The 22739-nt window shown below is 37.2% G+C and overlaps 1 protein-coding gene across 1 annotated transcript in view; it reads left to right on the forward strand.

The window, feature by feature from the left end:
* Nucleotides 1-22739, forward strand: part of MACROD2 (mono-ADP ribosylhydrolase 2) — a 1239845-nt gene that overhangs the window by 738688 nt on the left and 478418 nt on the right. The window lies entirely within an intron of this gene.

Below are 22739 nucleotides of genomic sequence, written 5' to 3' on the forward strand. Positions count from 1 at the left end.
ATGGATATGTGTTTTACTCTAAGCATATTTAAACTCAGTTACTGATGATCATGAAGTTGATCAGATGATGACATATTAAAGAGTCCATGGCACTTTCCAAGGCTTTTACACACAGTCCCAAGTTTGTCATGTCTGCCAATATGGGACTTGATAAACCCTGAAATATTCAGGCTTGTTATGACTGAATGATGAATCAAAGGTAATCCTAGTGGTAAACCTAAATTCTTCAGAATTTAACTATTTAATGCAACAGTACTGTATATAGTGTAGTATTGGGGGATTAGGAGATGAGAGAGTAAAAAAAAACCCTGATATGTTAAATAGATGAAATGACCAGTGACTTTTGTGATGATCATAATTATTTGCAATGCAACCCTACTCATATTTACCCAGAAGTAAGTTCCATTGAACAATTAAGTTCTGAAGAATGTAGGTTTACTTTATATGGGCTGCAAACATTCTGGTAAGACTGTTAAATGGTAGTAAATAATTTGTGTTTTTGATATCTCTCTGCTGTCTTTGCTCCTTTTTTTTTTTTTTTTGCAACTCAGGTATGATAATCCTAGTGGAATTTGCTTCTAGTGTGTAGGACTGCAACTTTTAACTAAAATTTTGAATGAGATGTTTCATTTAGAATAATTTAGAGCTACATTCATTTGTATTGATCTTTCAATAGTTCAAATGAAACGGGGATTTAACCATTTTATTTGAAAGTATCGTATGAAATGATTCAGATTTTAATTATTATATGCATTTGCCTGTATACTTTTCTTGTTGTTCTATTATGCTTGTTTACCTTCATACATTTTATTTGTAGGACTTTTCAAACATTTATTTAGTTGCCGGCTGATTTATTTTATTTCTATATGGCCATGTGTTTCAAAAATTCATAGTGGAATATTGTAACCAGATTATAGATTGAATCCAAAGTAGTCCATTCACACATGCAAGATGTTCCTCATACGTATAAGAGCTGCTTTCATTAGACTGATAAATAAGAATGACACTAAACCAATAAATAATATTATTACTGCTCAAATAGTTTATATACTGATTTGCATGAATTTGTGCAATTTTTTTGCATAACAAAGACTAGTATGTGCTGCTACCAAAGTACAGCATAATTAATTAATTCTATTTCTAATCTGCCCAGTAACAGAAGTCACTTTTGTAGCGTGAAAACTAAATACAGTATAACATTATTTTAAAAACACCCATAAGCGCTTCTATGTACCTTCGCAAATATTCTTTTTTCATACTGCTTTGTATTCAGAGCTGATTGTTAGCATTTGTAAGGATTAAAACAGTAAGGCAGAAGTTTAATTTTTCAAATTAAATTTAGCGAGCTAACATATCCAAATTAAAATTTAAAAATGTTTCATAGATCAATAAAATAGCTGTTCTGGTCTCAGATTTCAAAAGACAGGGAAGGCTTTCAAAAGAGCATGAAATTAAGCACCTGAAATATGCTCTACAGATGTCAGCAATTCTTAAGTAAATATATTTAGGATTTATTACTGAATTGCCATTTCAAATGAACAAGAACCTAAAGTTCTTACAAAATATATCCTACTGCGTTAAAGGATGTAGAATAAAAGTTACTGTATGCTGATTACAAAATTTAGTAGGTTGAAAACAATTTTCTACAAAAAGCCTGCTGAATTGTGATGGTCTACATTTGGTTTTTTTCTGTAGAAATATGTTACATGCTCCTGAACCAAGTGGAGTAAATTTTAAACTGGGGGGGAAAAAGCCACAGATCAAATGATGAGTTGTTCTCTATAAATTAGTGTGGTCTTAAAATATAAACTGAGTTGGAACTAATTTCTGAACATGTTTGAAGTCTCCTGATTTGCAAGTAGCAGTAAATCAAATTTGGAAGTTAGTAAATAACAGTATATTGTATGTACAAAAATCTGTTGCATTTATTTTATTCTTATTTTATAAGAATGGCAATTATCAGCAATAGTGGACTAATTTTCTGCAGTTACCTTAGTGCATATCTTCAGTAAACTGCATTTTCACTTTTTAAAATGTGGTCTAAAGGTTTAATGCAGTTATTCAGATTACAGAATAGGCTTGGCTTCATGCTAGAGGAAATTATCCCTTAGAAGGAATTAATTTGAGAAAAGCATGTTAAACCCATTCAGTAGAAGGTTGCTGGTTTGGTGATTAGGTCAAAGATGCTGCCTCTTGTTTGTTCATGTTAATCTTACAACAAAACACAATTTTGGGCTACTGTCTTCAATGGTAATTTCTCTCTCCTTCGCATAAATCTTTGCAACACACTGTGCTTATTTTGAATGCTTCCATCTGAAACGTGCATTCTGTAAAAAAGATCCGGAATGGCATAACATTGTACACATTGTCATGTACACTATGTTGTACAAATATGGAACTGAGGCTTAAAATTATTTATTTATTTATTTATTTATTTGATTTTTATACCGCCCTTCTCCCGAAGGACTCAGGGCGGTGTACAGGCAGAATAAAATGAACAATACAAAATACAATTAAATTAAAAAATTTAAAATGATATTGGGGATGCTCGACTGCCATTTCAGGAAGAAAAGGAGAAAGGAGTAGAAGGAGGGAAGAAAGTAGGTAGGAAAGTGTAGAGAAGGAGGAGGGGAATAAGAGGGTTAGATAGGGTGGAAGAAGGGAGGAGTGGAGAAGGAGGAGAAGAAGGAGTAAAGTGAAGGAGATGAAGGATGGGAAAGTTGTAGAGGGTAGAGAGGGAGGTTGTGTAGTAAGGAAGTGGCAGTCGGGCAGGCCTGAATCAGTAATAAATAAAAATAATGATTAATGATGGATAATAGTTTGTACATAAATATGATGTTGAAAAATGGAATAAAAAAAAATTATTACAAAAAAAATACAATTAAAACGGAATTTAAAAAACTTATTTAAATTAGCCTGAAAATTTAAAAATTTACCATACACTAAAAAACCCCATTTAAAATTAATAAAATTTAACATTTAAAATTCAATTTAAGCCAGCCCCGCACGGATAAAAAGGTGTGTCTTCAGTTCGCGGCGGAAAGTCCAAAAGTCAGGTATTTGGCGTAAACCTGGGGGAAGCTCGTTCCAGAGTGTGGGAGCCCCCACAGAGAAGGCCCTTCCCCTGGGGGCCGCCAGCCGACATTGTTTGGCGGACGGCACCCTGAGAAGTCCCTCTCTGTGAGAGCGTACGGGTCGGTGGGAGGCATGTGGTAACAGCAGGCGGTCCCGTAAGTACCCAGGCCCTAAGCCATGGAGTGCTTTAAAGGTCGTAACCAACACCTTAAAGTGCACTCGAAAGGCCACAGGTAGCCAGTGCAGTCTGCGCAGGAGCGGTGTTACATGGGAGCTACGCGTAGCTCCCTCTATCACCCACGCAGCTGCATTCTGGACTAACTGAAGCCTCCGAGTGCACTTCAGGGGGAGCCCCATGTAGAGAGCATTACAATAATCCAAGCGAGAGGTAACGAGCGCATGAGTGACTGTGCACAAGGCATCCCGATCAAGGAAGGGGCGCAACTGCCGAACCAGGCGGACCTGGTGGAAGGCCTCCTGGAGACGGCCGTCAAATGATCTTCAAACGACAGCCGATCATCCAGGAGGACACCCAAGTTGCGCACCCTGTCCTTTGGGGCCAATAACTCGCCTCCAACAGTCAACCGCGGCTGCAGTTGACTGAATCGGGATGCCGGCATCCACAGCCACTCCGTCTTGGAGGGATTAAGCTTGAGCCTGTTTCTCCCCATCCAGACCCGTACGGCTTCCAAACACCGGGACAGCACTTCAACAACTTCATTGGGGTGGCCTGGGGTGGAAAAGTACAGCTGGGTGTCATCAGCGTACTGTTGGTATCTCACCCCGAAGCCACTGATGATCTCACCCAACGGCTTCATGTAGATGTTGAACAGCAGGGGCGAGAGAATCGACCCCTGCGGGACCCCACAAGTGAGGCACCTCGCGGCCGACCTCTGCCCCCCTGTCAACACCATCTGCGACCGGTCGGAGAGATAGGAGGAGAACCACCGATGCGGTGCCTCCCACTCCCAATCCCCCAACCGGCGCAGCAAGATACCATGGTCGATGGTATCAAAAGCCGCTGAGAGGTCTAATAGGACCAGGGCAGAGGTACCCCTGTCCCTGGCCCGCCAGAGATCATCCACCAATGCGACCAAAGCTGTCTCCGTGCTGTATCCGGGTCGAAAGCCGGACTGGAACGGGTCTAGATAGACGGCTTCATCCAGGTATTGGGGTAGCTGTCGCGCCACAGCACTCTCTACAACCTTTGCAACGAAGCGAAGGTTGGAGACTGGACGATAATTACCCAAAATAGCTGGGTCCAGGGAGGGCTTCTTGAGGAGGGGTCTCACCACCGCCCCTTTCAAGGCGGCAGGGAAAACCCCTTCCAGCAAGGAAGCGTTGATAATCCTCTGGAGCCAGCCTCGTGTCACCTCCTGAGTGGCCAGTACCAGCCAGGAAGGACACGGGTCCAGTAAACATGTCGTGGCGTGAAGCCTCCCCAACAACCTGTCCACGTCCTCGGGAGCCACAGGGTCAAACTCATCCCAAACTGGCTCAACAAGACGTGTCTCCTCTTCCTCGCTTGGATCATCCCAATTTCGGTCCAGACCGTCCCGGAGCTGAGCGATTTTATCGTATAGATAACCACTAAACTCCTCGGCTCGTCCCTGCAAAGGGTCATCCCGCACCTCCTGATGAAGGAGGGAGCGGGCCACCCGAAACAGGGCGGCCGGGCGGTTATCTGCCGGCGCAATGAGGGTGGGCGAAGAACGCCTCGCCTCCCCCATTGCCACTAGGTAGGTCCTAGAGTAGGACCTAACTAGTGTCCGATCAGCTTCAGAGCGACTGGACCTCCAAGTGCTCTCTAGGCGTCTTCTCCGGCGTTTCATCTCCCTCAGCCCCTCGGAGAACCAAGGTGCTGGACGAGATCTACGCCGGGTCAGAGGCCGCAAAGGCACGACACGGTCCAAGGCCCCAGCCGCGGCCTGTTCCCAGGCCACGACTAGTTCCTCAGTCGTGCCGTGGGCCAGATCCTCAGGAAATGGAAATTAGAGTTGACTGCTATTGAAATTAATGATGAAAAATAGTTTAGCTTCCACTTCTTGCAAGAAATGTTGAATGGTTGGGTTGGGTTCTATGTGCAGCCACCAAACCTAAATTTTATTTAGCTCAACTTTTTCTTGGCTGATGTTATTATCCATTACTACTTATGTACTTCTAGCTGGCTACATTGGTTTAATGCTTATTTAGTACCATTGCTGTATTTGGACTTGTGTTGATTTGCTTGTGCACCTTTTTCTTCCACATTTTTCTCTTCCACATGACTTTCTATTAATGTGCTTTGATCCAGCACTTTGGGAACATCCAACTTCTTTTGCAATTACCTTTTGAGGCTTTCCCTCCTTATGGAGGGTGTCAATGATGGTTTTCTGCACAACTGTCAGGTCAGCAGTCTTTCCCATGATTGTGATTCCTACTGAACCAGAGACCATTTAAAGGCTCAGGAACCCTTTGCAGGTGTTATGGCTTAATTAGTTGATTAGGGTGGGACACTTTGAGCCTAGAATATTGAACCTTTTCACAATATTCTAATTTTCTGAGATTGTGAATTTGGGGTTTTCATGAGCTGTAAGCCATAATCATCAAAATAATGATAAATCAAGGCTTGAATTATCTGGCTTTGCATGTAATGAGTCTATCTCATATATTAGTTTCACCTTTTAAGTTGCACTACTGAAATAAATGAACTTTTGCATGATATTCTACTTTTTCGAGTTTCACCTGTAGACCAAGGAAAAGGAAAGAAGGAAATAGGTAGAGAAAAAGCAATTTCTTCCAAAAGAGACCAAAGGGATAAATTATTAATGGAGACTTATTTCTAGCTCATTCCTGTTACTTGTTTGTTTAGACAGAAATTGCTGGCCTTTATGCTAGATGTTTCTAGAAGGGAGGCTTGAAACATATAGCTTCCTCCTTCTCTTCTGATGTAAAGGACCAGTTAGTTTCTTGAGGTGATTCCTAAGAGACTGAAAATGAAGCCCTCAAGGGGCTTTGGTTGCACACCTCTGGATGACATTCTAGATATGTAAATACTATTTCAGATATTGTTGAATGTTTGAAGGCTTGATCTACAAAATAATGAAATGTTTAATTACCATAGCTGCTTATTACAATAAGGAATTCTAATGTGGGGAAGGCTCTGATGTAGCAATGGTAATGCTTACAAACAATAAAAAACCTTAAAAGGAACATCCAATATGTTCAGAGGTAGCACATACAGTATATACCTATCCCACCATTCCCTTTCCTAATAAGCTGTGTTAGAGAAAGCACAAAGATGGAATAAGAAATATCTAATTAATTAATTACTAGAGCTAAGACCCCTGCTTTTGAGTCTGAGAAAGTACATTCATGATGAGAAGATTATGATATTCTTTTTTAAATGATTAATAGCCACGTGTTTTAAGGGCAGTGGCAATTTTTTTATTTATAACCTTAGCTGATAGAAGCCATTTGACCCATCTATGCAATATTAATATTACAGGGTTTCTGCCTTTTATTTAACGTGTGTGTGCGGCATTCTGTATTTTCTGTTAAATTGTGTGATTTGGTCCTGGGCCATAAATAAATAGTCAGCTTCTAGTACTGAACTTATGAATTAATGAACTTAAAGCTAACACGAACAGCAAATCATAATTATTAGATATTATTTATTTATAACAATAAGAACAATTAATCTTAAGAATAATTGATAAGATTTTTTTGAACTTAGAATATACTCCCAAAGGAACTGAGGTTTGTTCAGTTGTTCATTCGTTTCAATGAATCTTGAAATTTTGTTCATGTTTCATCTTCCAGCAGGGAACCTTATCTCTGAATCATCTCATTAAGCAGAAATGTTGACCATACTTTTTAGAAAACAAGAGGAGAAAACATTTTCCTTAGAAGACCTTTGGTTCCATTATACTTAATTAAGTACAGATAGTCCTTGACTTGCAGCTACAAGTGAGCTCAAAATTTCCATTGCTAAGCAAGCCAGTTGTTTATGACCTTTTTATGAAAGGTTGGCAGCTCGGCGGTTCAAATCCCTAGTGCTGCCGTGTAACGGGGTGAGCTCCCGTTACTTGTCCCAGCTTCTGCCAACCTAGCAGTTTCGAAAGCACATAAAAATGCAAGAAAATGCAAGAAAAAATAGGGACCACCTTTGGTGGGAAGGTAACAGCGTTCCGTGCGCCTTTGGCGTCGAGTCATGCCGGCCACATGACCACGGAGACGTCTTCGGACAGCGCTGGCTCTTCGGCTTTGAAACGGAGATGAGCACCGCCCCCTAGAGTCGGCAATGACTAGCACGTATGTGCGAGGGGAACCTTTACCTTTACCTTTATGACCTTTCTTGCCACAGTTGCTAAATGAATCACTGAAGTTATTAAGTTAGTAGCACAGTTTCTGAATGAATCTGGCTCCCCTGTTGACTTTGCTTGTCAGAAGGTTCCAAGAAGTGGACACATGACCCTGGGACACTTCAACTGTCATAAATACATGCCAGTTGCCAAGCATCTAAATTTTTATCATGTGACCATGAGAATGCTGCTACAGTTGTAAGTGTGAAAAATGGTCATAAGTCACTTTTTTTCAGGTCACTAAACAATTGGTTGGACTACCTGTATACATCTTTGCTATGTTTACTTCCTCTCTCCCCCCCACTCTCTTTACTTCTTATTAAGGATCTATGTAGATATTTCTGTAATGTTAGTAGCAACAATAAACAGTCATTGAATCAGTTTTGAGTGTAAGGATCAGTAAATTAGAGCACAGCATTTCTTTTTAAATGCAGTGTTCTCTATATTCTAATTAAAGTAATAATCACAAGTTGTTGATTGAAATGAAAATCAGCCATCCTCCTGCTGTCATCTAGCTTTAGTAAATAATGGGAAAATGTATTTTTTCAACTTTGTACTTAAAAAAAAGGTTATCTTAATATATGACACATCTTTTCATTATATTAAAGATAATTCATGTTTATTTAGTAGGACTTCCCATGAACTTGACTTTATCCACTAATTTCTTCTGCTTCTTTTACTTAAATGATTCAAATAATCTGTTCTTTTTAAATAAAATGTTATTAGAATTTTAATTACAGAACAAAAATCAGCAAGAACTAATATTTGGAGTGAAAAAAGGGAAAAAAGAAAAAAAAAGATTTTTTTTCTAATCTTCAATACATATCTCATGACACACAAAAAGTCAGTAAGAGTTTCCAATCATCATTAAACTTAGATAATGTCTATCTTTAATTATAGCAATCACAATGACCATCTTTGCAAGTTCCATCCTCTTAATTATCCATTCTTCCATTGAGGATAAAGTCAAATCTTTCCAGCTTTGTGCATATAATAATTTCCCTGCAGTTGTTATACAATATATATAGTTTCATAATTCCCCCACCCCAGCTGCTTATCCATCAAGCTGAAAAGAAGAAATCTCTTATTTCAATTGTAAATGAATCGTTAGAATCTTCTGTATTAATTTATATATAAAACGGAGTCCAAAATATTCTATCTTTCACACATGTCTATCAAACATGATAAAACATCCCTTCTTGTTGGTCAGTTAGCCATTTTATAATAAAAATAACTATAATAATTATTAATTAAACATAACTTTTTTTAAATGTATTAACATTAATTAATTAAAAGAAATAAGGGTGCAGTCCAGGTGAAATCCAGCAGGTTCTGACAGGTTCTGGAGAACTGGTAGAGGAAATTTTGAGTAGTTCGGAAAACTGGCAAATATCACCTCTGCCTGGCCCCAGAGTGGGGAGGGAATGGAGATTTTGCAATATTCTCCCCCCAGGAGTGGGGAGGAAATGAGATTTTGCAGTATCCTTCCCCTGGAGTGGGGAGGGAATGGGGATTTTGCAATATCCTTCCCCTGGAGTGGGGTGGGAATGGGGATTTTGCAGTATCCTTCCCCTGCCACATCCACCAAGCCACACCACGCCCACCAAGCTACGCCCAAAGAACTGGTAGTAAAAAAAAATTGAATTTCACCACTGGTGCAGTCTTCTCTCAGAGGAGCATGTGCTATTATTTTTCCTGGATCATGTTTGCATTTCTGAAATCGAGACATTAGTTTATTAGATACCTTACTGATGAACTATATCAGTAAAAAATAACTCTGGAGCTCAAAGGATTGTCTTGTTGCTGTTATGTCAGAGTTCTAATAAGAAAAGCCCACAAGACAAGTCATTAGTGAACATCCTACAGTTAGTACAGTTAGTATTCAAAGCACCTCAGTGTTTCCGACATGAAAGCAGCAGCCAGTACTCAAAGATTTCAGTCCAAGCCTCTATGACCTTCTCTAAATGTAATACCAGATTAGAGGGCATCTGCATGGATTCTAAGGCTTCTGGATGCTTTAGTTTTGGAATATGTTTATATTTAAGTACCTTTTGATTCTCTAGGTGCATTTGGTATCTAAGCATCATCTAACATTTGATAGCTAGGCTTCATGGAAACCAGAACACAGCAATGTTGGAAGAGGAGAAAATCAATCACTGTACAAAATACGTTCAGGCAGTTTATGATGCAACAATTGTCCTAGTTCCTTGAACCAGTGGTGGGTTGCCCCCGGTTCGGACTGGTTCTATAGAACTGGTAGTAAAACCGGCGGGAGGCTCCACCCACTGACCCGAACGTCATCAAAAGTGATCTGCGCATGTGCAGAAGCGGGTATGATGCGAACCGGTAGTAAAGAACTCACCCCTGCCTTGAACTCTTTGGAACTTTTGCTATTTTGGTAATCAAGCACTTGGTTAATTCAGAATTTAGAGAAATAATCTAGTTAATGTTTATTATTCCTTGGATTTCTCCAGGGAGTTATCATTGATGTCTAGAAAGTGGGAAGGAGAGAATTAAGGCCAAAAACTTTTTCAAAACATACTAATGCTATCCTAATACAATCGTAATTGTTCTTGGCATATGTTTGCAATTCCAAAATTGAGGGGCCAGTTTAGCTCAGGCTGGTAAGGCCTGTTATTAAGAACACAAAGCCTGCAATTACTGCAGGTTCGAGCCCGGCCCAAGGTTGACTCAGCCTTCCATCCTTTATAAGGTAGGTAAAATGAGGACCCAGATTGTTGGGGGGGCAATAAGTTGACTTTGTAAAAATATACAAATAGAATGAGACTATTGCCTTACACAATGTAAGCCGCCCTGAGTCTTCGGAGAAGGGCGGGGTATAAATGTAAACAAAAAAAAAAAATAAACTTTGAAGGTAACTCAAAATATCTATATAGCTCTGTTGTAAAGAAACACTAAATCAAATTTCCACTTCTTCTTAGGAGTGTAATACCTTGTTAAGAATTAGATGCCAGTCAACACTTCTTTGTAAAAACTTGGTATATGATTATTGTCAGGTTTCATGCAGATGGAAACTTAAACTAGCATATATGCATTATTCAAATAGACCTGTCTGGACTCAAACACTTTCTTTTGGACTTTAACCATTCATGCCTTCAAAATTATTAAAAGTAACAACTTGATTCTCTATAATTGCTAATTAATGCCACTACAACAAAGCTCTTCACTGTATGAGTTCTTATATAGTAGTTATCCAACAAGTGACATGTTCTATGCTATGTTTTATTTTGCATGGCTGAGCAGGAAGCTGTTCCTTGAATGCCAGATACAATAAATCAACTAGTTGAAATCAAGTGACAGTTTAATTATTCTGCTTTATTTTACAGTGCAAATACCACAGTTATTGCAGCCGTGTGTTTTCAAGATAATTCAGTGTAAAGAAAATATTAACCCTAATTTATTTGAAGAGCAAATTGTTAATTATCACCAGCTTGCAATATATCCTACAATATTTATTTATTTATCATATTTGTATAGCTGCCCATGTGACATGAAAGTGACTCTGGATAGCATATAATACAATATCACTTCTACTCATATATTTCTGCATTGTAATGGGATATGAACAAGTGCATGGAGAATCTGTAGTATGCCTTCACCAACTTAATTCCTTCCAATATAGTGTGATTCTAGTATTCCTAATTCCCCAGCTGCATAGCCAAACCTATTAAAATTGGAAAGAATCAGGATGGGAAAAGCTGCTGTATTAGGAGATTAGTTTTATTGTCTTAATTTGAACCTTCTTATTTGGTGATATAATTCTGTCTGAAATCATTATTGCTGATTTCATTTTCATTTGACATTTATTGACCCCAGATGATTTAACTTGTATTGTCCTGTGTTTATCTTGTGATGAAGTGACTTTCAGGTAATGCTACAAACAAGGGATATGCACTGATATCACTATCCATACTGCTAATTTTTTTCAGAATAGATCATCACAGACAGAAGTCAGCAATGCACATTTTATAGTCCTCTGTTATAGTACTTGTCAGTCCACTAAGTAGAAAAGACCAAAAAAAATCAACTTCGCAGTTGACTCTACTTTTATTGAGATTGGTTACAATAACAGAATGTTGCAAGTCAGATTGTGCTGACAGCTTCTTATAGTTCATGTATCTAGTGGTATCTTAGCTGCTTCTAAATGTTATATGATTATCATGGGCTTAAAATATGTTTGACTCTCCATGCCTGGTGATGCATATCTCCATGAAGATCATCTTCTTTACTCTTCATACTACCACAACCAATTGCCATGTAGGTAGACATGATAGTTGATAACTTTCTTCCTTGTTTACGTTTTTTTTGGATATTTTCCATTGCTTTTGTAATAACTATAAGGAAATATCTACTATATTGTATTAGGATGCTGACATTCTTCAGGTTTGTTACATGATTTGGCCTTTTTTAAAATCAATTTTTAAGCCTATTTTGTTGTTGTTTTTCAGTTCTGTGTTTTAGGCAGCATCAAATTGTCCAAGGTGTAACAATCCCAATGCATTATATATTTCTTCAATTCTTAATTTCAGGAGCTTATCCATATTAGAAAATGCCAGTTGTTGTATCTTTTATACTGTCCCTAATCTGAATGATAGGTACTTCTTTTTTTCCAGAGTTTTTTCTTCTCATACTTCAGTCATAACTTAGACTTACAGAAAATTTGCATTATTCAAATAGACCTGTCTGGACTCAAACACTTTCTTTTGGACTTTAACCATTCATGCCTTCAAAATTATTAAAAGTAACAACTTGATTCTCTATAATTGCTAATTAATGCCACTACAACAAAGCTCTTCACTGTATGAGTTCTTATATAGTAGTTATCCAACAAGTGACATGTTCTATGCTATGTTTTATTTTGCATGGCTGAGCAGGAAGCTGTTCCTTGAATGCCAGATACAATAAATCAACTAGTTGAAATCAAGTGACAGTTTAATTATTCTGCTTTATTTTACAGTGCAAATACCACAGTTATTGCAGCCGTGTGTTTTCAAGATAATTCAGTGTAAAGAAAATATTAACCCTAATTTATTTGAAGAGCAAATTGTTAATTATCACCAGCTTGCAATATATCCTACAATATTTATTTATTTATCATATTTGTATAGCTGCCCATGTGACATGAAAGTGACTCTGGATAGCATATAATACAATATCACTTCTACTCATATATTTCTGCATTGTAATGGGATATGAACAAGTGCATGGAGAATCTGTAGTATGCCTTCACCAACTTAATTCCTTCCAATATAGTGTGATTCTAGTATTCCTAATTCCCCAGCTGCATAGCCAAACCTATTAAAATTGGAAAGAATCAGGATGGGAAAAGCTGCTGTATTAGGAGATTAGTTTTATTGTCTTAATTTGAACCTTCTTATTTGGTGATATAATTCTGTCTGAAATCATTATTGCTGATTTCATTTTCATTTGACATTTATTGACCCCAGATGATTTAACTTGTATTGTCCTGTGTTTATCTTGTGATGAAGTGACTTTCAGGTAATGCTACAAACAAGGGATATGCACTGATATCACTATCCATACTGCTAATTTTTTTCAGAATAGATCATCACAGACAGAAGTCAGCAATGCACATTTTTATAGTCCCTCTGTTATAGTACTTGTCAGTCCACTAAGTAGAAAAGACCAAAAAAAATCAACTTCGCAGTTGACTCTACTTTTATTGAGATTGGTTACAATAACAGAATGTTGCAAGTCAGATTGTGCTGACAGCTTCTTATAGTTCATGTATCTAGTGGTATCTTAGCTGCTTCTAAATGTTATATGATTATCATGGGCTTAAAATATGTTTGACTCTCCATGCCTGGTGATGCATATCTCCATGAAGATCATCTTCTTTACTCTTCATACTACCACAACCAATTGCCATGTAGGTAGACATGATAGTTGATAACTTTCTTCCTTGTTTACGTTTTTTTTGGATATTTTCCATTGCTTTTGTAATAACTATAAGGAAATATCTACTATATTGTATTAGGATGCTGACATTCTTCAGGTTTGTTACATGATTTGGCCTTTTTTAAAATCAATTTTTAAGCCTATTTTGTTGTTGTTTTTCAGTTCTGTGTTTTAGGCAGCATCAAATTGTCCAAGGTGTAACAATCCCAATGCATTATATATTTCTTCAATTCTTAATTTCAGGAGCTTATCCATATTAGAAAATGCCAGTTGTTGTATCTTTTATACTGTCCCTAATCTGAATGATAGGTACTTCTTTTTTTCCAGAGTTTTTTCTTCTCATACTTCAGTCATAACTTAGACTTACAGAAAATTTGCACATTATTCATAATTGTTATTTGATTGATCCAATATTTTCCTTGATTGCTTATATTTTTTTGCAGTGGCTCATTCTTTTGAGACATTTAATATACGTGGTTATACCTCTGTTGGATTATTTCTGATATGCTAGTTACTGCATGGCACTGTCAGTCATTTGCATTCATGATTTAATAAGTGATCCTTTTTTTAGAATGAAGAGATAAAATAGCACTGATCTAGAATAGAATAGAATAGAATAGAATAGAATAGAATAGAATTTTTTATTGGCCAAGTGTGATTGGACACACAAGGAATGTGTGCATATGCTCTCAGTGTATATAAAAGAAAAGATACGTTCATCAAGAATTCTAAGGTACAACACTTAATGATAGTCATAGGGTGAAAATAAGCAATCAGGAAACAATCAATATCAATATAAATTGTAAGGATACAAGCAACAAAGTTACAGACATACAGTCATAAGTGGAAGGAGATGGATGATGGGAATGATGAGAAGATTAATAGTAGTGCAGACTTAGTAAATAGTTTGACAGTGTTGAGGGAATAATTTGTTTAGGCAAATGATGGCGTTTGGGAGTGTCCTGAATTCGTCTTTTCTTATTGATATGTTGGCCATCACCAACATATCAATAAGACAACATTTGATGAGAGATGGCTGAAGCTGCCTCCTCAAAGATAGAAGTGATAATGTTTGACAGTAGCACTCTCAAACTTGCTCCAGATTTATAACATTCTCCATTCAAAGGAATAAGTGCATTATTTATAATGTAGAATTTTACAGATGCACAGTCTTTGTACAGTCTATTTGATAGAAATATGTGGGAGACCAAAGACAGTGAATTTTCCAATAAGACATGGATGCCTATTTTTATTTTCTGTAGGAAATGAATCAAAAGTCTCTAAGAATCTGAGTGGGAAACAAGGTGCATTCAGACAATATGTCAGAATTTTGCTAGATTATTTACCTCTGGTAGAAGTTTCATAGTTGGTTTAAATGCAGTATTTCTTTACAGAACAATTCCATTCCCTTTATGAAATTAAATTACTTCTGTTATGCATTTGGGCCAAAGCTCCTCACCAGTGGGTGAGAACAGAGCTTAAATCAAGCTAATTGCATGATGCAAGATCTCATACCTAAAATATGTATGATGGATTATTAAGCACTGCTAATATTTGGTGAAAGCAATTCCCTAGAATCTTTGGATAGTGTTTTTAATTAAAATACTATCCCAATGCAGACAAGGTAATCCTATAGCTAAACAGGTATACTATATCATCCCTTCCTAATTTGGAATAATGCAATGTGCTCTATTTTGGGTCTTCCCTTGAGGAGCATCTAGGAAGCTTCAACTAGTATAGAATGTGGCAGCATGTATTGTCAATGGCACTGGTTATTTGGCTGATATAATACCACTGCTGGTATTATAGCCATTCATGTCTTTGGGCCAAGCTACATGAGGGACTATGTCTTTCTAGTTTCTACCCATCTTATCTGGCTTGGCAGGCTAGACATGCTTTGGGTCCTGTCAGCCAAGGAATGCTTGTTGGTGGACTGAGGAGATACTCCTGCCATAGCATCTGCCCTATAGAACATTCTTCCTCTAGAGATTAGGATGCCCCCAACCCTGACGGCCTTTCATAAGGCACTGAATACCTGGTCTGTTCCTGGGTCTGGTCCCTCAATGATTTCCTGGCTGTGCAGATGACTGTCAATGGTGATATCTTCCATGGCGGTTATATATTTTAATTTTAATGTTGTTATTATTGTTTTTACTTTAATATTGTTTGCCACTTTGTCACTTGTGAGGATGGTCAGCCATACAAATGGCTAATAAATAAATAACTCAAAAGAATTATATGTGCTTTTTCAGACCAAGCTAAGCCAAAGTATGTCTCCTGTGCTTCGATGATAGAACAGTGGCACAGCTACCGTGTTTCCCCAAAAATAAGACCCTGTCTTATATTTTTTTGAACCCTGAAATCAGTACTTGGCCTTATTGCCATGCGCTCAAAAGCCCGATTGAGCTTATTATCAGATGATGTCTTATTTTGGGGGAAACAGCGTATTGTATTGTCTAGATCCATGAATTCTGTTAAATCTTTTTTTTTGAATGAGCTGTTCAATCAGTGTCCTAATTTATAACTATCTTCAATCCATGAACCATAGTTTACACAAGACAGTAGTTGGATCACACCTCATGCTGAACTCAATGTGGTCTGGTGGACACAGCTTGAACTAGAACTAGCAAGACCCAGGTTCAAATCTACCACTGTGAAAATCACTTTGTCTGATCTCAATCTGTCAGTCCAACCCAAATAAACTCAACCTATGAGTATGGGGTGTGTGAGTGAGATTGAAAATTATGAAATCAAATAGACTTAATTGGATCCAGAATGAAATCATTTCAAGTCTTTCATCCACAGTGCTTTTCTTCATAAAAGCATTATAGTACTTTAATTCCTGCCAAATCCTAGCATTTCATGATACAGTTTGAAACACATGATTCTGACATTTAATAGATAAGGTGATAGCAGTCAAGTATTTCATAGATATGATATTAGACAATATGCTGGAGAAGGTTAAAGTGTCTATCCAGTTGATATGAAATGACAGAGCTGGTGTTTTGAATGCTGTAAATGAGAATTGGTAGGAGTACTGTGTGAAGGATAGTTATCCCAGAGGGATTAGAGAAGAGAAGCCGCCAGTGTAAAACTAAACAGAATACTAAAGGTAATAGAGTTTAAAAAATGAACTATTAGATATTTATTATGACACACAAGGTAATGTTGTCATTTAGTCAATTCTTTAGAAGTGGGTGAAAGATCTATCTGGGCAAAGTTTGAATAATGGATACACTGTCTTGGTATTTCAGGGAGTTTAGCACTGCTTCTAACTTTCCTAGTCTGCCTGCCTGCCTGTCTGCCTGCCTATGGGTACAAAGGCAAAATTCTACTGCAAGGAATAATGATAGAAATTGAATTAAGTTGATTTTTATCATAGAAGTTGGAGTCTAAATTCTGTTCCTGTCAATTTGAGAATAAGTAAGAAATTCAGTAGGGGAATCTTTCATCATTTGATATTTACTGGAGGATTATGAGGATGTTTTTCTTCTTGTTTTTCCTACATATCTTCATGAAGTTTTGTATTCACAAGTTCTATTACTAAAAAAAACCCAATAATTGATCATATCAATTAGTGGTCTAGATAAAAAAACCAGAGGGTTATCATACAGATAAACATTGCAATATACTTAACATTGCATTGATAGCTAGGAGCTGCAATATGTTTAGAAAGTGTATGTGTTTAATTTTAATATTTGAGTTGAAACCTTTAGCAATAGGATTGTCTATTATAACATCAAAAAGTTTTTTTTTTAAAAAAAGCACAAGAACTATAGACTAGTGAAAATTGCCCTGCCTACATCCAGCAGCAGGCTCATAATCTAACAAGTGAGATAACAGTGCAAGGTTTTAGGTGATTATTAAATCTAGCATTATTGTGGAGCGCTTCTAAGATGTTCCATTCTAAAGCAATTCTGAGAAATTGGTCCATCTCTCTTTTAAACCTAGACCTGAAGAAGCTAAAATTAATTTTATCTAAATGAGGTATTTTTTTATTCTGTTAGAGTGATTTGTAAGAAGGCACAGTGAAGATGATAATACTGCCATGATAATTAAGTATAGGGGGACAGAAGGGCTTAGAATAGAATAGAATAGAATTTTTATTGGCCAAGTGTGATTGGACACACAAGGAATTTGTCTTGGTGCATATGCTCTCAGTGTACATAAAAGAAAAGATACGTTCATCAAGGTACAACATTTACAACACAATTGATGATCAATATATCAATGTAAATCATAAGGATTGCCAGCAACAAGTTATAGTCATACAGTCATAAGTGGAAAGAGATTGGTGATGGGAACTATGAAACGATTAATAGTAGTGCAGATTCAGTAAATAGTCTGACAGTGTTGAGGGAATTATTTGTTTAGCAGAGTGATGGCCTTCGGGAAAAAACTGTTCTTGTGTCTAGTTGTTCTGGTGTGCAGTGCTCTATAGCGTCGTTTTGAGGGTAGGAGTTGAAACAGTTTATGTCCAGGATGCGAGGGATCTGCAAATATTTTCACGGCCCTCTTCTTGATTCGTGCAGTATACAGGTCCTCAATGGAAGGCAAATTGGTAGCAATTATTTTTTCTGCAGTTCTAATTATCCTCTGAAGTCTGTGTTTTTCTTGTTGGGTTGCAGAACCGAACCAGACAGTTATAGAGGTGCAAATGACAGACTCAATAATTCCTCTGTAGAATTGGATCAGCAGCTCCTTGGGCAGTTTGAGCTTACTGAGTTGGCGCAGAAAGAACATTCTTTGTTGTCCTTTTTAATGATGTTTTGATGTTAGCTGTCCATTTGAGATCTTGCGATATGATAGAACCCAGAAATTTGAAGGTTTCTACTGTTGATACTGTGTTGTCAAGTATTGTGAGAGGTGGAAGTATGGAAGGGTTTTTCCTAAAGTCTACCACCATTTCTACGGTTTTGAGTGTGTTCAGTTCCAGATTGTTTTGGTTGCACCACAAGGCTAATCGTTCGACCTCTCGTCTATATGCGGATTCGTCATTGTCTCGAATGAGACCAATCACTGTTGTGTCATCTGCGAACTTCAGTAGCTTAACAGATGGATCATTGGAGATGCAGTCATTGGTATACAGAGAGAAGAGAAGTGGGGAGAGCACACAGCCTTGGGGGGGCCCTGTGCTAATTGTACAGGTATTTGATGTGATCTTGCTTAGCTTCACCTGCTGCTTCCTGTTTGTTAGGAAGCTTGTGATCCACTTACAAGTCTGTTCCGTACCTGTAGCTGGTTTAGCTTAGTTAGAAGAATGTCTGGAATGATGGTATTGAATGCTGAACTAAAGTCTACAAAAAGGACCCTTGCATAGGTCTTTGGAGACTCAAGATGTTGTAGGATGTAGTGCAGAGCCATATTAACAGCATCATCTGTTGATCTATTTGCTCGGTATGCAAATTACAAGGGGTCTAACAGCGGATCCGTGATGGTTTTCAGGTAGGAAAGCACTAGCCTTTCAAAGGTTTTCATGACTACAGATGTTAAAGCAACTGGTCTGTAGTCATTCAGTTCCTTGATGGTGGGCTTCTTCGGCACTGGGATGATGGTAGAGCATTTGAAGCAAGAAGGAACATAACACATCTCTAGTGATTTATTGAAAATATGGGTGAAGATGGGGCCAATTGGTCAGCACAGACTTTTAAGCAAGAAGGAGTTATCTTGTCTGGGCCTGGAGCTTTTCCTGGCTTTTGTCTGTGAAATAGGTCCTGCACTTCCTTTTCTGTGATCACTAGGGGTTGTGAACCCAATGAAATGGGGTCAGTTGTAGGAGGCTTGGCTGTTGTTGGTGTGTCTGAGATGGGGGTTGTGGAGATAGGTGACTGTAGTTTCCTTTCAAACCTGCAGTAAAACTCATTCAGGTCATCTGCCAGTTGTTGATTACCTTCAGCCTGGGAAGGAGGTTTGCCATAGCCGGTGATATTTTTAAGAGTTTTCCACATGTTTGCTGGTTCATTTGCTGAAAACTGATTCTTTAGCTTTTCAGAGTAGCTTCTTTTTGCTGCTCTTATCTCCCTTGTTAGTGCATTTCTGGCCTGATTGTACAGCATTTTATCACCTTTTCTGTAGGCTCCCTCTTTGGAATGTAAGGGGCAACCCTTTGGTTATGATTTAAGTAGTTATACAAATTACCAGGGGTAGTACAAAATAGAGATAATTTGCCACACTTTAGTAGTGGAGATAGCTTTGATTATGCCCCCCCTTCTAGAGTTTAAGCTGAAATTTAGGCCAGTGGTGCAATAATTATCCTTTGCAGAAATTAATCATATACAGCAACCCACAATCTTGCTGCTTCACTTAAGTTAACGTCACTTAACTTAGCCATTGTTGAAAATTTCACAAGGGGTTTAGGTGATCTAGACCTCTTGCCACAGGTTTCTCTGTATTGCAAGAGCAATTCTGGAGGAGGGGAAGGCTCAAGGGGTGATAGTGAAGACAAGTGGAAGATTTACAGGAAAGGCTTCAGGGTCCCAACTGGTTAGTGAAGAGAAATGGTCACTGCTGCAAAAAATTTGGGGTTAATGGGCTCCAGCAAGATGTAATCAGACTGAAATCCCAATAACAGGAACAGAGGCTGGAGCTGAAGGATTATCTGTGTTTTTCAGCCATTTGCTATATCATAGCTGAAAATAACTCATAGGGTTGTTATGAAGATAAAAGAACACTCTTGCATGTGCTGCTTTGATCCAAGAAGAAAGGTAGGATATAAATGTATTTTTTTAAAAAAAACAAAAACGTTCTCAGTTTGCTGATAACCTAAAAGAGCCCTCCTTGCTTTAGAATAGGAGGTAGAGTACTTTCCAACAGGAATCCTTTGAAATCCTTCATATTATGTCATGGGAAAATGTTGAACAAATACAGCGATTAAGCAAAAATGTTCACTTTTCTATCCCAGTTTTTTTTCTAGCACATTGCTCACAACTGTGAATAATAATTATGGTGCATTGGAGACATCATATTACCACTAATTTAACATTCTTTAATTGGCACATTATGGCATCCTCATAAATTCTGTCAGGAATTGCTACTGAAGACTTTGAAGTTTGATGGAGGAAAAGAAAGCAAGCAAAGACCTTAAAGGGGGGAAAAGTTATTTTAAGATGAAGAATTTAAAATTCCAGGTTGCCTGGATGTGGCTGAGAGTGAACTAAACTGCTTTGAATGGCTTGCTTTTAAGAATGCTAATGTAATGACCCTATTAAATTGTCTCTATGGTAATGAATATGAGCTTGGGCAGGACCAGGCCAAGCAACTGAGAATTTCAAATGATATGAATTTCTTTGACTGGCTTAATGACAGATCTTTCTATTTATGGATTTCATCCAGTTCTTCCCTTCATGACTCAGGATAACGATGCTGACAATTAATTGAAGAAAAAAAAACTCTGTGTTCTTGAGATAGTTCTTGGTAATTGCTGGGTTTTTTTGTTTTGGCTTTTCTATGCTCAACCTAGTCCCTAATAATGATTACTTTCCTCTCTGCTCCTCTAATGAAAGCTGTAGGTTGAGTAAAAGAAAATGGCATTCTAAGAAAATGGCTGACAAGAAAGATGTTAGCTTGGGGCATAAATATTCTCATTAAAGGTATGGGCCTTTTCACTTCCAAGTAATCATTTTGAGATTAGATAAGTGTTACTTATTAGAAATTTGTACTGAAAGAACCCAAGCACCCATTTAGAAAAGCCTCAAGGGATGTAGGATAACTGGCTTGTCTTTAATTGTTTCATAAAACTGCTTTCCAAAATGTCCTAGAAAAAGGACAGTTTAGAAGGAAAATGAATAATGGCGATAAATTTTGAACAGTGTTTTCAATGAATGATTACTGTGGGAATTAAAAAAAAAAAGCATGACCAGTACATTCTAGACAAATATCTTTTCTATAATATTTAGACCAGTTTTATCCAATTAAAACGCAGTGCATATTGTATTGGAGCCTTGTTGTGAATGCTTTGAGTATTTCCTTGAGGAATTCATTTGATGTAAGTTTCAAAGTGAATCAAGCTTCAGTGTATATTCCAAGTCATTAAGGGGATTGGAAGGCATTTTTTCCTTGGTACTTCTCTGAATTCTGCTGTGCAATTTTCAGGTCAAAAACTATACAAGCCCAAGTAAATAAGTAACTATCAGGAGATCAAGTATAGATTGATTCATTCATTTTGCTTTTGGTTCCTATTTTTTTTTAAAGAAAATGTTCTTCAGAATCTCCAATTTTCTCCTTACTATTGCCATCAAAATTATAAAAAATGTATTTACTTTATACACATTAGATATGCCTTAGCTGTCAATGGATTAAAGCTATTTATTGTTACATTTATGTCGTCCTAGACCAAAAGGTACATGGAATTCAACAAATTCACCTTTTCTATTTTTCCACTGAAGGAGAATTGATCCAATGAACTTTTACAGGATTGATTACTTTCATCCAAAGGACTTAAGGATAAATCATGTATGAGCTAGAAGATAGTGCCAAAAACTTAATAACTTTTATAGTGGTATTTTTGTACAGGTAAAACCCCAAATTTGCAAACCAAAAACTCAATATAGTTTCATATTAGGAGTTGAATAGTCCTATGACATAATAATAATTTTACACCATGAAAACCATGTGTGATATTTTAAGTTCTATTTTAAGATTTATAAAAACTTCTTTTAGTTGGCCTCTGAATAAATTTGACATTTTGATCTGATGTTCATTTGTAGATCTCCTGCAGGAATTCATTTGATGTAAGTTTCAAAGTGAATCAAGCTTCAGTGTATATTCCAAGTCATTAAGGGGATTGGAAGGCATTTTTTCCTTGGTACTTCTCTGAATTCTGCTGTGCAATTTTCAGGTCAAAAACTATACAAGCCCAAGTAAATAAGTAACTATCAGGAGATCAAGTATAGATTGATTCATTCATTTTGCTTTTGGTTCCTATTTTTTTTTAAAGAAAATGTTCTTCAGAATCTCCAATTTTCTCCTTACTATTGCCATCAAAATTATAAAAAATGTATTTACTTTATACACATTAGATATGCCTTAGCTGTCAATGGATTAAAGCTATTTACTGTTACATTTATGTCGTCCTAGACCAAAAGGTACATGGAATTCAACAAATTCACCTTTTCTATTTTTCCACTGAAGGAGAATTGATCCAATGAACTTTTACAGGATTGATTACTTTCATCCAAAGGACTTAAGGATAAATCATGTATGAGCTAGAAGATAGTGCCAAAAACTTAATAACTTTTATAGTGGTATTTTTGTACAGGTAAAACCCCAAATTTGCAAACCAAAAACTCAATATAGTTTCATATTAGGAGTTGAATAGTCCTATGACATAATAATAATTTTACACCATGAAAACCATGTGTGATATTTTAAGTTCTATTTTAA

Source organism: Ahaetulla prasina, chromosome 1 (assembly GCF_028640845.1).
Source record: "Ahaetulla prasina isolate Xishuangbanna chromosome 1, ASM2864084v1, whole genome shotgun sequence".
Lineage (NCBI taxonomy): Eukaryota > Metazoa > Chordata > Lepidosauria > Squamata > Colubridae > Ahaetulla > Ahaetulla prasina.